Genomic DNA, 15,349 nt, shown 5'->3' with positions numbered 1-15,349 from the left:
TCTCAGCAGTGCTGCTCAATGCAAGTGAAGAGAAACCTTTGTCAAACTTCACACCTTTCTTTCCGTAAGCTGCGATTGGTAAAAATTATCTCTCTTGGAGAAGAAAAAAAAAAAAAGCAAAGAGGGAAAGCAAAGAACAAAATAAAAGCACAGAAAGAAGCAGTGTAAGATACCGGGGGGGCAGAAATGGAACAGAAGGCTGCGGAGTTACAGAATGGGGATCATTTAGGGGTTATATCAGAAGGTAAAATAACAGTGGAGTGGTCATCGTGGACACGCTGAAAATAAACAGGTGAACGGATGAGAACAAGTAAGTACTGAAGAAACCAAAATGACAAGGAGACACATTCTGATTCTTTTTTTAGCATTACATTGTGAACAGCAGCCTTTAAATATGGAGTGCCATGAGGGGATTATGTAATCTCCTGTTACATTGGAACCAGACAAGCAGGAGGCAGATTTAAACTCTTTGAACTGTTGCTGGCAAAGCCATCCCTTTGTGGATGCGGCAGAGGGTGCTATGCCCGGCACTCAGGGTTGCTGACGCTGTCACAGGGCTGAGCTTTGGCATGTGCTGTGAGATGGTGGGCATACCAGCAAGTACCTGTGGCCCCAGCTGCATTGCAACTGGTGCTCCTTGCCATACTGGGACCAGCTCAGTTTGCCAGCTCGGTGAGCACAGGGTGCTGCCATGGTGTTGAGGACTCGTGGAAAGCACGAGGTCTTCCTCAGCAAGGCAGGAGGAGCTGCTGCAGGGCTGCCCAGCAGCTCGGCCCATTGCTCAGACCTGGCTGTGCCATCTGTGTCTGTCAACTCCTCCAGCCCTTCGCCATGTCTTTGTATGAGAGTCTTGCTGCTTTAATGCATTACCATCTGGGGTACTTTTGCCATGGTCCACACCCTCATTGCACTGGCAGGTGAAGCAGAAGGACAGCATGGTCTTTTTTGTCAAATCACTTGCATGTGCTCAGTAGACAGACTTTGTTACTGCTGAGACCCAATGGTTTTAACACAGCTCTATGGAAGTATTGTTTAAAAGAATGAAACAAAAACTAACAAAAACCCTCCAAAATTCCCCCTATTCACTGTTTTTCTTGTTTGTTAGCTTGCTGTTTTAGCGACTTTTGCTCCTTTGAGAGCCATTTCCTTCATCACAAATTGACAACACCAACACCTGGTTCCTTTGGGCTCCCCATATTGCTTCTGCCAAGCCTCACTCAGAGCTACGTCAGCTCTGCATTTCCCAACCAGCCCCAAATAACTCAGCAAGCTGCCCAGCCCCCTGCCCTCAACAAGAATAGCATAGGGCCGGGGCGTTTGCATGCTCACACAGCTTAACTCTGACTCTTGGGCTGAATGTCCCTTTATGTTTTGGCAACCCTGCCCATGGCAGGAGGTTGGAACAGTTTGACTTTTAAGGCCCTTCCAGCCCAACCTGTTCTGTTATTCTGGTATTTTAAAACATGATTGGTAGGTAAAACTGAAGGGGTTCTTCCCATCCTTGCTTGTGCTCATTTATTGGGGCCAGCCACCACTGCAGCCCCAGTAATACCATCTGTGAGCACAGGTGAGGGCTGCAGCTGAGGCTGCACTGGGTGCTCACAAACAGCCATCCAATGTCCTGGCTATGCTTGGCCAACCTTCCCAGGATGCAGCCCACGAATTGCTCTCGTCATTCACTTTCCAATGGGATGATGTGTGCTCTCCTTGTTGTTTTAAATTGTTGTTGTTGCTGTTTCTCAGAGGTTTAGCAAGCAAACAGTGGGAGACTGAAAAATTAAAGCCACAAAGTAATCTGCATATTATCAGTCATTACCATGAATCAAAAAACCACTTCAGCTGGTTATTATTTCCCCGATAACGTAATTCTCTGTGCTGACAAAGGTAGGAAACATTTTCACCAGAATAGTAAATGATTTCCTGCTGTGAGCATAATACTGTATCAAGCAGTTTAGTGACCACATAAACCCAGCTAATGAAGTTGGCATAAGATATAAAGGCTCTTGGAACAAAAACACCTCAGAAGAGCTCACGTGTGTGCTGGGAGGGAAGAAAGACTCCAAGTTAAGCACAACTCCCTCAACCTTTCCTCATAGGAGAGGTGTTTCAGCCCTTTGACCATCACTGTGGTCCTCCTCTGGACATGCCCCAACAGCTCTGCATCTTTCTTTTGCTGGATGTGGCCTCACAAGGGCAGAGTAGAGGGGGGGACAATCAACCTCTCCCTCACTGCTGGCCACCCGTTTGTTAATGCAGCTCAGGATGCTGTTGGCCTTCTGGGCTGCAAGCTCACACTGCAGGCTCATGTCCAGCTTCTCACACATCACAACCCCCAAGTCCTCATCCTCAGGGCTACTCTTAAGTGACTTCCTAATCTTCACTTGCATCTGGGATTGCCCCCACCAAGGTGCTGCATTTTGCACTTGGGTTCATGCGGATCCCTTTCAAAAGACGGCGTGTAAACTGTTAACTACCTTTGACAGAGAGAGGACCGTGTGGTTTCTCAACCACTCAAGCCTACCTGAATCATCTCCACCCATCTTTATGTTTCCTGCAGCACCCCTCAGCAGCCCTGCAGCCTCCAGTGCGTCTGCCGCCTGTCGGGCAAGGCTGACCCCGCTGCAGCGCACTCCGGGCCGGGCCGGGAGAGGGCAGCAGCACCCTGCAAGCGGAGAGACTGAGGCCGTGCCGAGCATCTCACCTCTTTGCTGCGGTGTTTTCCTGTGGGATTTCCCTGTATTTCCAAATATCCCGTCTGAAGAAAATCGTGAATGCTGGGAGGTTTGCGAGCATCCGCGCTGCTGATGCGCAGGCAGAGTCCGGAGTGCACCGGGTGCTTCCAGAGGTGCGGATTGCTGTGTTCACATCAGGCTGCTGCCCTACGTGGCGGTGGTGGTTCTGCAGGAGCTCTAGTGGGAAAGCTGCATGAGAAACGCAGGGTGTTACAGGTGTCATTCCTCGCGGGTCAGTACTATCCCTATACAGCTCCAACAACTTCAGTATTTCAGTTGTGCGAAGGACCTGCTTGGACTGAGAGTCCTTTGGGCACACACAGAGGAGCACAGCAGGGAGCCGTGGGCTCTGTCTGTAGCTCTGAGTCTGTCTTCTGAGGTGCAAGTGGGGCAGGAGGGGAGCAAAACCTCTGTGGTTGCTTCCCCCCCCCACCAGGAAGCAGCAGGCAGATGGCCGGAGCCGTGCTGAGACCTCACTGAGCCTCAGCCTGGAGGAGCCGCTAGTCTGTGGGCTCACAGGGGCATTAGTCCTTACAATGGTTTGGACACCATCAGTGCAGGTATCCAAACAAATCCCTCACTTCACAAGGTCTCTCATAGTACCGCTTGATGGGCTTTTGCCCACCCTGCTGCCTACAGGCCAAGTAAGGGCAGGTCAGGCCACAGTTGGGGCTGGGTGTGGGCTCCATGCCGGGCACTGCAGCCATGTTCCCTCCTTACTGGCAACGTCTGTGTGGCCCCATGCCATGGCCTGGAGGAATCTCTTGTTCCCATTAAATTCAATACCTGTTGCCCACCTCATAGATTGCTTCTTTTTTTTCTTTTTGGTCATCTGGCCATGGATTAGGACACTGATGTTGTACATTACTGTGCCACATGCCCTCCTAACAAGACTATTCTTAGCAATACAGCAAGAAAATGCTGTGAGAATCTCCTTCCCCTACTCCTCAAGGAAAAGTCCCACCAAGTAGAGACATCTCTGTGTTCCCACAGCCTCTTTGTGGGCCCTCACTGCCATGCCCTGCCTGTCTGCCCCAGGGACAGGAAACTCTATGAACAAATTCACACCTTTCTGCTGCCAAAGGAGCCTTCTATCTTTCCACCTTTCCTTTCTCCTTTCAGCTCTTGCGTTGCTTTGCACGTTTTGTCCATAGGATGGAGCTCACATGTACTTGGAGAGGCAAATCCAAGTTACACTCCTCTCAGTGAGATTGTTCTGCTACCACACACAGCCTTGCACTCTACGGATATTTAGGATAGTGAATGAATGCAGTTGCTGCGTGGGGTGATCAGCTCCTCCTGTAAGAACCTGAATATCTTATCCTCAGTGCCTGAACCTCTATGAACTCTAGCAAACACAAGGTTATACAAGGCAGTGCAAGCCTGTAAGGCTAAAGAAATCCAAGCACTAACTAGTGCAGCAGTATAACGTAAAGGAAGTCTTGCAGTTCCTTGTCTTGCACAGCTCCGTAGGTATTAGACAGCTTCTGGTTTATCGTACTTACTAAAATACATCCTGTACAGTTCCCCTCAGAGGCCCCAGAGAACAGAATAGTTGGGTTTTGTTTGTCTAATTTGAACTCAGTCGCATGAACTTCTGTACAAACTGCCTCCCTGCAGATTTTCTGCAAGTCTCTTTGTCCAAAGTTGCTGTAATTTAGATAAATGCCTACTTGTCTTCACCAAGCTTATAGCTTTGACAAAAGCAACTATTGATTTTGCCTGATGTGATCCATCCCATATGAACATTCTCAGCTTCTCACTCATCAGCTTGTTACCTGCTGCATTATTACATATTGATTTGCTTATTGGCTCTGTATGTACCACCTGTAGAAGCAAGTTGAGTTGTTTGCCAGTTTAGGGGATCGATCTTCTCTCTTTCCCTCCAGTTTTCTCATAGCAAAGCATTTCTGCAGTCTCTCAGAGAAGCGGCATTATTCTTTGTTGGGTCTCATAGGTTTCACGAATGACCTGAGCAGAAAGAGACTCACATGATCTCTTAAAATCCCTCATACCCCGACCTCTCTCAGAGCCACAAACCCAGTCTTCTGAGGTTACAGATGCTGACTTGTGCACATACACACATGCACACCCACCTTAATTCTGCTGCCAGACACCATTACATTACAATTACAGTTGATTAAAGTTAATGGGAGTGCCCTAATAACATGGACTAGAATTTGACCCCATTTGTTTATCCACATCATTCCTGATTCAATTTGCAGGCTCTACAGTGTGATGCTGGTTGGAATAGAGCACGTACAGTGGCCAGACCTGAGCTTCTACAGGAGATTGCCTTCCACTTCCTTATAGTTTTGCCAGTACTGGTCCCTGCCCAGCAAGTGACCGCTTACACTGTGTGGGTAGGAAGTGCTCAGCCCAGCAGCAGTCACCCTCCCACTGGTCATAGATAACTCAGAATAAAGAGCACCTCCGTGGAAGTTGAGGGAGATTTAGGTTAGATGTTGGGAGGAAATGCTTTGCTGAGGGCATGTCAGGTGCTGCCACAGCTGCCCAGAGAAGCTGTGGGTGCCACATCCCTGGAGGTGCTCAAGGCCAGGTTCAATGGGCGCTGGGAAGCTGAGCTGGTGGGGGACAGCCCTGTCCACAGCAGTGGCTGGGGCTGGGTGGGCTTTGAGGTCTCCTCCAAACCAAGCTGTTCTGTGATTCTATGACTCTATGACCCTTATTCTATGATTCTTTGTTTCTATGAAATCACTTCAGACATTTTTTCCTGTTTGCTACCAATTTCCAAACTCAGCTTTAGCTAAAAGAGAAAGTCTGTTCATGCCATACTTTTTGCACAGCATCTCCCAGCAAGCCCTCAAGCCCAAGCAGCAGTGCTGCAGACACCGCTGTCCTCAGGCGACTTCAGTTTCTCTGCGACAGCCTGGAGTTCATCTGGGTGCAATCGTTAATAGGAAATGTGGCAGAGCCCCTCCTGCTGCGATGGATGATTGGTTGCACTGCACCCTAGGGCATGCAAGGTAGGCCAACAAAAGGAAACTTGATTTGAAAGGATACTTGTGTATACACACACAGACTCAGAGTTCAGTGTTTGATTAGGAGGATGCTGACACACTGAAGGAAATGCTTTGGGGAAAAAAGTCCTCACTGTATTTATTCACAGGCAATTCTGCATGTGTATGTGCTTTGTTCTGGAGTGTAGGTGCTGTATGAGCTGGAAAAGAATCAGCACCTGACATACAGCTAATCACAAAGTTCCTACAGAAGCAAAGAACTGTAATATCTAAGCAACTGCCCATTTCTGTATTTGCACAGAGCAAATACAGAACAACAGTAAAGTATGTTAATGACTGCAACAGTGACCCAGAAAAGCAGCACTGAAAGAGATCTCAAGAATTTATTCAATGTTTTGCTTCCCTCGAGCTCCCAGTGTTGATCCCAGGAGACTTTGGTGACTTGCTGTGGAAGGCTGCTGGGAATGGCTCTATAAAGCAACATTTTCAAAAGTCAGAGATGGCAACCACAGGGTTACAGCACAAAGGAGCTTGTGGAAGAAAGGACATTTCTGTGATGAATGAGATATCTCTCACTCTGGAGACATGCAGCTTGATGGGGTGAGGCAGGGGTTGGGTCAGGTTGACCGTGGCCCTGCTGCTTATTGATGCCCAAAGAGCTGGAGCATCCAAGAAATTGTTGTGATGGCTTTAAGGAGGGCTACAGATATATAAATATTAAGGCAAGGCTGCATGGGAGTAATCTGAGGAAGCAAGAGCAGCAAATTTTCTCCTGTGTAGAAACAAACAGAGGTGATGCCAGGACATAATGTCTGAGTGTCGTAGGGTATTTGAGAAAGGAGTGGAGGCGGGATGATGTAAAAGCTGGCTTGGATCATTTAAAAATATGTTTATTTTGCCTGTGGGCAAGACAGTCATGGAGGTAAGCGTGGATATCTCGGTCTCTGTTTCTGATTAAGAAAAACAGAAAATTGCAGACAACAAAGGGAGATTGTCTGAGGGTGATTCACCTTTACACAAGAGTGAATGTGGAGAAGTACCCTGGATAAGCACTGGCAGAATAAGTCTGCATCCATCTGAGGTACCCATCTGTGTTTCCGCCTAAAGTGCAAAACCCAAGTCTTCAGGGACATAACACTCTGGAATTCCTACAAAAGATCCCTGCCGTTGTGTCTTTTCCTTTCTACGGGCTTTCCAGACTGACAACAAAAGTCACCAGTAGCTTACGGACTCTTCTAAGAAGCAGCAGGAGATGAGGAAAGCTACAGTTACGATGAACTCCATCATTGTTTGCCTCTTTACCAGATGAACTCACACAACCCTCTTACAGTTATCCCAGGTGCAGCAAAAGGGGAAGTAGAATTAGAAGTGTTAAGGGGACTAGTTCTCTCTGGGGTGACATCCTCTCAACTCCTCAGAAGCAAAACCCCACTGAGAGAAGCAGGGTAAGTGTCTGGTTTGGCGTAAGGACACCTCTGCTTCCTGCGTGATGAATGAGCTTCGTTGACACCAGATATTAGACACGCTCTGGTAAAGCAGCAAGTGGTCATTTTAGTCCAAAAACAGCAGGATGGAAGTGCATTATTAGGAAGTTTTACCAATACGTCAGGCATCCTACAGTTTGGTAAAAGGTTCCAGTTGTAACAACTATGAAGGCAGAGCCAGAGCATTTCCTAATTTCTAAAAATGCCCCATGAAAGAAGAAAAATTGAGACTTTCTGGGTGGCACAATAGCTGCCAGTGTAAGGGTGAGTCTCAGCACACAAGTGAGCAGCTGGGCATTCACCTAAATAAGGTGAGAGGGTGCCCATGCTTTGCAGAGCTGCTGGGCCTTTATTTCCTACAAACACATCTTGCAGCTGAGGCAGCCCACAGAACTGGTGCTGCTTGGCAGCATGGCAACTGCAGCCAAGTTGGCTAATTTTTCCAGTTCGATTTCAGATGAAAATATGCAATTAGCTGTTCTAGTTCACAAACAGGCAGCATCCAATTACTCTTACAACCCTCTCTTTAAGCATCTCTTTACAAAGATGGTGAAGGGCCTGGAGCATCTCCCCTGTGAGGAGAGACTTAGGGAACTGGGTCTGTTTAGCCTTGAGAAAAGAAGGCTGAGAGGGGACTTGATCCAGGTTTATAAATACCTGAAGTGTGGGAGCCATAGTGGCGAGGTTGGTTTCTTTTCAGTAGTGCATGGGGACAGGACTAGGGGAAATGGGCTGAAACTTCAGCAAAGGAAGTTCTGCATGAATGTGCGCAAGAATTTCTTTACAGTGAGGGTGACGGAGCACTGGAACAGGCTGCCCAGGGAGGTGGTGGAGTCTCCTTCTCTGGAGATATTCAAGACCCGCCTGGTCGCCTACCTGTGTGACGTGGTGTAGGGAGCCTGCTTTGGCAGGGGGGTTGGACTCGATGATCTCTAGAGGTCCCTTCCAACCCCTACAACTCTGTGATTCTGTGATTCTGTGAGTGAGACCTCATGCAATGAGTTGCTCTACACAGACCTTTCTCCTAGAATACTGTCTTTGACTGTAAGGAGCAGATCAGGACACGGGGAAAGGAGCCACGTCGAGCTCAGAGGCTGCTCAAACTCTTGGGCTTGTGCTTGGCACACTGATCACATTTAGTTCCCAAATTCTCCCTGCAAAAAGTCTTTCTGATGTGTTTATTTTGGCAGCGTAATTCAATCAACTTTATTATTTTCTGTGGGCCATTTATAGAACACCGAGTATACAGAAAGGTTGAAACCTGAAGTTATTTGTCTCCTATTTTCCTTATTTCCACTGCGCAAGTACATTTAATACAAAATAGTCCACTGTTTTGAGAAATCATAAATACTTTAGGAAAATCTAACGTCCTACAGACTAAGAAGAATTAGCATGATGTCAAAATTCAGAGGCTGCTATTGAAAAGGAGAGAGGTCTGTGGATTTACTGTTACACTTGTCTTCAGTTTCCAACAGAAGAAACCTCTTTTGACAACACCTCAATATTACCTAGATGTACTTCTTTCCATAAAAAGCAACACCAACTAGAAGTGACAAATTATATCTGCCTGCAGGTATAAAATCACATCTCACCGTGACGCAAAGGATAACGTGTCACTGAAGGTGATGATTAGAAAAAATCAATCATTCAAAGCGTGTCATAGTTCTAATTACATTTTGTAGAAGATTCAACCTTTATTCAAACAATCTTCATTTTGGAGAACACTTCCAGAACCTCTCCTTCTGCCTCAGTTTTAAACGTAATTATTAATCTGCATGCCATTAGCTTGTCAGTGAGGATGAGAATATAGATCCATACAGAATATCCCATATCTCAAGAATGACAGAAGTTTCAAGCATTTTTTCCAAACTTGCCCTGAAGAACCTCAGTCTTTCAAAGCACCAACAAAGTGAAGCAACCAAGTGACAAACAGGCCACTTGGATACACCCCTCCCCAGGAACAAACTCTGTATTAAAACAGCCTGGGGGTAGAGAGTGAGTGACAGGAAAAGAACAGGAAAATATTCCCTCAGTTATGATTTTTCCTTTCTTCCCCTGGAGCCACTTTACCTTCTGATTGGGCCCAGGCTGCTACCAGCAACCCTCACCCCCATGGGAGGGGCAGCCTGCAGGCTGGTGCCTGGCTCTAAGTGCTTTGAGGATAAAAGCATGAAGCAAGCCATCGCCTTGATACTTGTGGCCAATAAGAAAGATTTCTGAGGAGGCCACATTTAAGAACACAGATGCTAACATTCTTATTCTAATTCTGATCCTAAGTATCTAATTCTCACTTTTATGCACAGATTCATATTTCAAAATCTGGCCCTTGGGGCTGCCATCCTGCAGATTTTACATAATAAACAAGGGAAATTAATAACCCTCTTTCCCTTCTGAGTAAAAGCAAACATGCAGATGTGTTCAGAATCAGGAACTCAACTCACACGGCACTGTTCCTTTTTCTTGATTACATAACCGTAGCTCCTATTTACATGTTTATGAATAAACACAACTATCAAGAGATACCACTATCAAGAGATAGAGCTCAACTCAGAAAATGTTCCCGTAACACTCACTGAAATTCACCGTTTCCACTCAACACATCTAATACTTACGTGCACTGACAGCAGGCAAAAGCTGTGAAGCGAAGTGCATGCAAATATTGGCAGATGTTTTCCCAGGTATTTTCCTGACATGACCATCAGCCAGATGATGAACAATTGCACAGCTGTGAGTGAGATCAAAAGGAACCTCATACTGGATAACACATCTGAAGGGAAAAGCACCTCCAGGAAGTGCTCCAGTAGCAGAAATATCCATGACAAAATGCAGCTTTCTGGAAATGTGGATGAGAACTATAGCTCAGATCACATCAAGCAGTACGGGAACAGTCTGTTGGTGTGGATGGCAGAAAGCACAAGAAAAGACATGGAAAAACCAACAGATATAAATAGGATGTAACCAAGACGCCAACAACATCTCTTGTTTTTTTGTAGTATTGGGACATTAGAATTATTTTTTCTTTATTTTAATGGTTTGGGTCTTTTCTATAATCATCTATAATCAATCATGCACCGTGATTGAATGTGGAATGCTCCTGCCTGGGGCCTAAATATGTATCATAGAAACACAGAGTCTGCTTTTCCTCTGTTCAAAAACAAAAGGAAAACATCTGTTCCTAAAGAAGATGTGAAAAGACCATGGATTGTGGTAGGTACAGCGCTGTTTTGCCCCACACTTTGTGCCCTGGGGCACAGAGAGGTAGGAGGAGTAGAATGGGTACATTGTGCTGTTGGTAATGTCCCACAGGTGATTACCAAGCCTGGCCTTGTGAATAATAAATTAACTGCACTCAAAAGCAGGGTGAATTGTGGATCTTGACTATGTGTTATTCCTTTACAAGGCTCTATAGTAAGCTGAGCAGCTAAAGAAATCTGTCTACAGTTATGGCTGTCCACACAAGGTGTCTAAGACAACCATAGCATGATTCTGCAATGAAGAAATGCTTTTGGCTTCCCTCACGCAGCACCAGTACATTGCTGGAAGGGAGCACCACATCTAGCTGATGTGTCCATGTTGGAGAATGGGGTACCTTGAGCTACTGCTCTCCTCACCTAATGCAGACACAAGCATGTTCTTTTCCATTTCTTTCTTTCTCCCACCACTTGTATTATGACGACATCAAAGTAGAAAGAATAAAAGAGTTGTTAATCTGCATGGGAAAAAAGCAAACAAAACCTTTGCCAGCAGCCTTTGGTGTGGACTCATCACACACAGACCACACTGTGGCCATGGCTCCCTCCTCTTTCTGTGCTTTTTTGCAGCAGAGCTGTTGACATGGGCAGGCAGACACAGTGAGTGTCACTGCTGGCTCAGTGCTTACAGCTCCCCAGGCACTATTGGTAGCAGCTTGGTAATTCTGATGCAGGGTTACTGCCCTCAGTAAATGCAGCTTCCCCTGGGGAGTGTTTTCCATGTATGTTCAGAGGAAGGAGGTTAAACACAAGGAGGGCACTGGAATGTGAGCTGGTTTGCCACTCAGGGGAGCTTTGTAAGGCACTACGGAATAGCTGACATGAATCCAAGGGCTGACTCCCATGTTTCCAGTTGTCCTTGCCCTAACAGCTCTCAGATGTCTCAGTTTCAGCTGGGATGGAATTGTTTTCTTCTGAGTGGCTGGTACTATGGTATTTTTTTTTTGGTTCTAGGGGAAAAACAACGTTGATAACACACGACTGTGTGGTGCTGAGCCACCTGCCGGATTGAACAGCAGCACTAGGGAAATGCCTAATCATGCCATCCCAGTGAGGACCCTGCAGTGCAGAGACACCTCACAGCCCCATGTTCCTCACAGCATCGGCCCCACAGTGAAGATATTTACACCCAGCAGTGAGATCCAGATGTTCCCAGCATCCTGGCAGAGCTGAAACACAGCTGCTCAGCTGCCGCTTTCCCTCCTGTGTGCACATCCCTGCCATGAAGCAGCAGGAAGGAGAAAATGTGGTGGTTCTTCTTTTTGTCTTTTCCCTTTAAAGTGAATGTCAAGAAAGATGGCTGAAGAGCTTAGAAGCAGCTGCACTATCAGAAATTATTTGTAGCTCATTAAAAAAAAAAAAAATCCTTTAAAAATTACTGCAGCAGAATGGAGATGAGAGCTTCTGTTACCTCGCTGTGTGTTATTTAGTACCTGTGGTTCATTACATTCATAAAAATAAGCACATATTCTGTTTTCAGGTTTCAAAATGTTTTGTCATTTTGTTTGGTTAGCTAAAAAAGGGATTTTGTTTGACCTGTGATTTTGAATCCTGCTGCTTTTTTTTAATATACCGTGATTCATACGCAGCAACCTGCAGAGTCGTTCTCATTCCATTTGCAGTGGTGTTATACCACTGATTGCAGCAAAAACCCTACAGGAAACCAAGTGCTATGTGCTGCTTTCAGACCAGCTCCAGACCAGCTCCTGCTCACTAAAGCTGTGCTGCTCTCTGTAATTACTCCCACCAAAATTATGGAGCTGAGCACAGAGAGAGACACTTCACATATGTTAAAATTGCAAGAATCTGGTCTTAAGAGGCATTGCTAGTCTTGCATTATTTTCAAGTTTAATAATAAAGTATTGGTTTTTAATGAAAATTGGAGCTGAGGTTGAGGACTTCCTGTCTCAAAATTGTATGATTTTCAGTAAGATGCTGTCATTATAATACTGCCATTATTCTATGATAATCTTGGCTCATTTGCAATAGATAGAAACGCAGTTTTAGTGAGGGCAGGCTTGTAACTTTTTGACTAATGTTTATGTTACCTACATCAGAATAAAACAAAGGAGGAGTTTTTAAGGGTATCGAAGTTGGAAATTTCAATTCCTTTTCCAGCTAAGACTGCACATCATATATCATTACCAAATGTTGAGTCTGGTCCTTGTACCTAATTCAGCATACATTTTCTCCCCTGGAAGATAATACCATTGAGTTGAGAACATGAATAACAGTAAGCACATAGGCCCACAAGTACAAGGAAAGATCTGTGCTCACTGTTGGTAACAGCAATTACTGCCGCAATTGTGCAGCCCTTGTGTAGATAAAATTGCCCATTGACTTGTGGAAATACAAGATCAGACACACAGTACGTGATTGTCCTCAGCAGCATTACAGGCAGTGACAGCAGAAGGGCAGCCAATTCCATGTTAGGTCTGTGTGAGGATTAAGGGGATGTGTCTTGCAGTGGACTGGCGGCATGGTGGTTCCAGGAATTCTCATTTTTGTCTTCCAAGACTCATTTCATGAGCAAATTAGAGTGTCATTGTTCTGACAACATGAGGGTCTATGGATGCAGATAACGCAAACATAATACCATTTTCTCAGATAAATGTCTGTTGTTTCATTTATTGTTGCTGTTTTCAACAGAAAACTTAGCAATGAAAATACAGGTGTCATGCTACACAAAATTCTGAGGCTTGTCCTATCAGGAATTGTGGGTACTGCCAGGGTCTGCTGCTCCTCTTATTCTAAAGTGAGATGTTTCACAGGGAGACGGAGATTGTGTAGTCTACTTATTCCTATTCTGCTCAGTTACCCCTACAGATTAGCACTGCCTTTGGAAATGAAAAGCTGTTTTTACTACAACAGTGTTGATGTCAATACCACTCTCAAGGATAACCAAAAGCCAACAAAATGCCCTCTCCCCCCTTTCACATTAGCCTTTCTTAGAAATTATGAGACAGCAAAACCTTTCTGAAGGGAGTATGAAGAAAAGAAGAACATTTGTATTGTCCCATTAAAATGAATGGATAACCTTGCAGAAAACAAATTTTCTTCCTAGTAGAGGGAAAGAATTCTCAGGAAAATACATTGAACTTGTTGTGTTTTTAACAGGAATGATTCAACTTTATTTTGTAGGTAGAATAAATCATTGGGAGGAGTGCTCAAATAAAAGCATGGTCATGTATTTAAAATCAAATTAAAGCCAGTGTATGTTGTGTGAAGCAGTGGAAGATCACATAAGTTTTCAAGTCTTGGATTAAGTTGTTTATTCCCGAAGCAGAAATCTAAGATTTCTATAATTAATTTTTACGTGAGTTGTAGCTGCTTAATGGATTTGTGGTAAAAGTAAGTTCCTGGCAAGGTCAATGGAGGGAGGTGGGCATCAGTGCTTTTCTCCAGCAGATTTTATCTCCTTTAGTGCTCAGAAGCAGACATGAGAAGTTTCCTTGGATAGCTTTTTCTTTTGTGACAAATACATATGAAACTAAAGTCTAGCAGATGGTAAGTTTTCCAGTTTTACCAGAAAATTTTATCATATTTCACTATTCCCAAGCACTTGTTGGTTTTATCTCTCAACAGTTAACATCGATTGTAGAATGTCTTGGGCCAAGTCCATGCTAGAGAGGGGCAAGGATGAAGACAAGCATTCTCCACCGTCAACTTTGGTCAATTTGCCAATGTAGTGCATTGCACATGCCAGTGGATGCTTCCAGTTCACAGCTTAGTCACAGTTACCCCAATTTTGCAGAAGGAAAAACATTCAGACATGTTTTGTGACACTTGGCTGCAGGGCTAGAGGCAATCTTTGCTTTGCTTCATTCAGTGGTTCAGATCTATGAGATGAAAAGTTCTGGGATTTTGTTGCTTTTGACAGCTGGAAAGAGGGGGAAAATATTGTTTCTCATTAACAACTTTATAATTATTTGTCCGATCAACATTTGGACCTGTCATAAGATCTGTTTTACATCACATCTGTAACAGCACTGCAAGGGTATCCTGATGAACAATTGCAGAGTCAGAGAATTGAATTATCGTTTGAGTTGGAGGAGACCTTTAAAGGCCACCTTGCCCAATTGCACTGCAATGAACAGGAACACCTACAGCTTGATCAGGGTGCTCAGAGCCCCATCCAGCCTGACCATGAGTGTCTCCGAGGATGGGGCATCCACCACCTCTCTGGGCAGTCTGTTCCAGTGCTTTGATGCACTTCTCATAAAATTCTTATTTTCTTATATCCAACCTAAATCACCTTTGTTGTTGTTGTTGTTTGGTTGTTTGTTTGAAATATTTTCCCTTGTCCTACCACAACAGATTCTGCTAAATTCTATCCGCTTCTTTCTTATAGCCCCCCCTTTTAGATACTGAAGGACAGCTGCCAGGTCTCCCTCCCTTTTAGATACTGAAGGGCAGCTACCAGGTCTCTCCAGAGCCTTCTATTCTCCAGGCTGAACAGCCCCAGCACTCTCAGCCTGTCCTCATATGGGCGGTGTTTCATCCCTTTGAACTTCTTTTGGCCCTCCTCTTGTTTTAACAAGTCCATGTCTCTCCCGATGGCTGAATGTGCCTAAATGCATTCATCAGTTACAACGTCGCATTCGTGATTATTTGAACTGGTAAAAGCAATGGGGATACCTGAGTCTGGAATATAGTTTTCCAACCAGATCACCCTGAAAATGAAATATCTTTGTATTCTCTGCTAAATTTTACTTGTGTCATAATACCTGTTTTCACAGGTATTTCACTTCACAGAAGTACAGTATTACTCATTCACAGCCTTTCTGTTGTGCTGGCTGCTCCAACAGGGAGGTGCTTGATGCGTTGCCACTCAGAAACTGGGAAACCCACTGGTCCAAACTCTTTATATAGTACTATGCACATTACATTAATCTTAAATA

Source organism: Excalfactoria chinensis, chromosome 3 (genome assembly GCF_039878825.1).
Source record: "Excalfactoria chinensis isolate bCotChi1 chromosome 3, bCotChi1.hap2, whole genome shotgun sequence".
Lineage (NCBI taxonomy): Eukaryota > Metazoa > Chordata > Aves > Galliformes > Phasianidae > Excalfactoria > Excalfactoria chinensis.
Note: the sequence above shows the minus strand (reverse complement) of the source record.